The sequence below is a fragment of the Vigna unguiculata genome, unplaced genomic scaffold (assembly GCF_037176805.1).
Source record: "Vigna unguiculata cultivar grain cowpea cultivar isolate G323 ecotype 2 unplaced genomic scaffold, ASM3717680v1 ptg000029l_ERROPOS232281, whole genome shotgun sequence".
NCBI classification, from domain to species: Eukaryota; Viridiplantae; Streptophyta; class Magnoliopsida; order Fabales; family Fabaceae; genus Vigna; species Vigna unguiculata.
Window position 1 is genome coordinate 10001 of NW_028196673.1, and position 2500 is coordinate 12500.

A 2500-nucleotide genomic window follows, 5' to 3' on the forward strand; every position below is an offset into this window, starting at 1 on the left:
ATTGTTTCCAACAACCCAAGAGTCGGTCGTATTTGGAGTTTCACATCGCTTCCCAGGAAGCCAACAACCAAAAGGTCGGTCGTATTTGGAGTTCAGTATTCGCTTCAGTCGATTCCAACTTCCCAAAAACCTGCCTTCTTCGCAGTTCGGCTAAGTCTCCCTCGTTTCCAACTTTCCTCTAAGTTGCCCTCCTCGCAGTTTGGCCAAGTTCACTCTTTTCCAGCGTCATCCCCCCAAGTTGCCTTGGGCGCAGTTCGGCCTAGTTCACTCTTTTCCAGCATCATCCCCCCAAGTTGTCTTGTTCGCAGTTCGGCCTAGTTCACTCTTTTCCAGCGTCATCCCCCCAAGTTGCCTTGTTCGCAGTTCGGTCTAGTTCACTCTTTTCCAGCATCATCCCCCCAAGTTGCCTTGTTCGCAGTTTGGCCTAGTTCACTCTTTTCCAGTGTCATCCCCCCAAGTTGCCTTGTTCGCAGTTTGGCCTAGTTCACTCTTTTCCAGTGTCATCCCCCCAAGTTGTCGTTGCCAACAACCCAAGAGTCCATAGTATTCGGAGTTCTAGCGGGGCCTCCCCTTGCTTCCAACAACCCAAGAGTCCATAGTATTCGGAGTTCTAGCGGGGCCTCCCCTTGCTTCCAACAACCCAAGAGTCCGTAGTATTCGGAGTTCTAGCGGGACCTCCCCTTGCTTCCAACAACCCAAGAGTCCATAGTATTCGGAGTTCTAGCGGGGCCTCCCGTTGCTTCCAACAACCCAAGAGTCCGTAGTATTCGGAGTTCTAGCGGGGCCTCCCGTTGCTTCCAACAACCCAAGAGTCCATAGTATTCGGAGTTCTCGCGTGGCCTCCCATTGATTCAAACAACCCAAAAGTCCATCTTCTTCGCAGTTCAACATCGCCTCCCTCGTTTCCAACAGGCCCAAAGGTCGTCTTCTTCGCAGATCCACGAAGAGCTCATCACGATTTGCCACATTCCATTTCCCACGGGTTGTCAACAACACTTTCTCACACTTCCCGCAATCGAGTACGTGCATGACATGCCAAAGCACATCTTATTTGCCTTCCATCGCACTCAAGACGACGGGTTGTGGAAGAACGATATTGTTCACAACAAGTTCAAGGACAACGTCTCAATCAAGGGACACAACCGAATTATGTTGACTGGGTCGCTAAAGTAAACCCGAGTTCATATAATGCACCGCATCCAAAAGAACTAGCCACAACACGTGCATCACTGAGATGTTTCACTAGATGGAACACGTGCGTGACATTAGGATCCTCCAACACCTCTTCGTGATGGAAAGATAGAATTCGAAGCAACCACAGAAGTACCGTCTAGTGGGTAGGCAACACAGGGACTGATCAACCAATATCACCCAAGGCAACGGGTGAAAATGGAAGAGATGCATGCTTGACCGTTCGATACGCAAGGCATGGAGCCAGCCAGCAAGTGCATCTCGATTACAACTCACACACCCTCACGTTCGCAAGACACCACACCACAAGACGGTCCACCCCCCACCTACCATGGGCAAGCAAGCAAATGGAAACATCAAGTGACGCAGGGTCAAGCATCGCTAGGCATGAAAATAACTTTCCACAATATCCGAGGGACTAGCTGCCGAGCTAACCAACGATCAGTGACGACCGTGTGTTGGTATTAATAAAGCTCAACAACTATGAAGAGGCTAGTTGTGCCATGATAAACATGCTAACGCACGCACCACGTGAGGGGGGAGGCCTCATCAAGCTCCCTTTAAAACCTGCCAGTGTGGAGCTGGCCGGCTCAAGGAGCACTCCCCCCCTATAAGAGGTTAATATGCAAAAGGCAAAATTGTACAAGTAGATACACTTTTTTTGAGCAGACATAAGTCCATATCTCGGGCTATACTTCGAATTTTGATGCGATTTTTTGCAGTAATTCGTAGAATAATGGTATCTCCTTGCTCACCAAATTTCATAATTTTTCTCGAAGGGGAACTATTTTTTTTATTTTTTTTACTTACCGGGTATGTGTAAAATCGGGAAAAATAGAAAAGCACATGTAGACTTCGAATTTCGACCTCATTTTTTCCAGTCCACCACTAAACAATATCAGGAACCTCCCCACAAAATTTCATTCAGTTTGGCCAAGGTCTTAAATTTGACAAATTTTGGCACCAACCTATCTAGTCGCGGTGCACCGACCAACTTGGCCAAGTGCAAAATGCATCCAATTCAAAACTTTTGTGCACCAACACTTTTACAGTACTCATTTGGGGGCATTTGGAGGCCTTTCCAACCCTCACATCTCAAAAACCACGAATTTCATTTTTTCACAAATCTCCCCACCAAGCCATCTAGCTATGCCGTGGTGCACCGCCAACCTTGGCCATGTGCAAAACCCTCCGAACTCAAAACTTTCGTGCACCAAGAATTTCATGGTATTCATTTGGGGGCATTTGGAGGCCATTCCAACCCTCACATCTCAAAAACCACGAATTTCATTTTTTCACAAAACTCCCC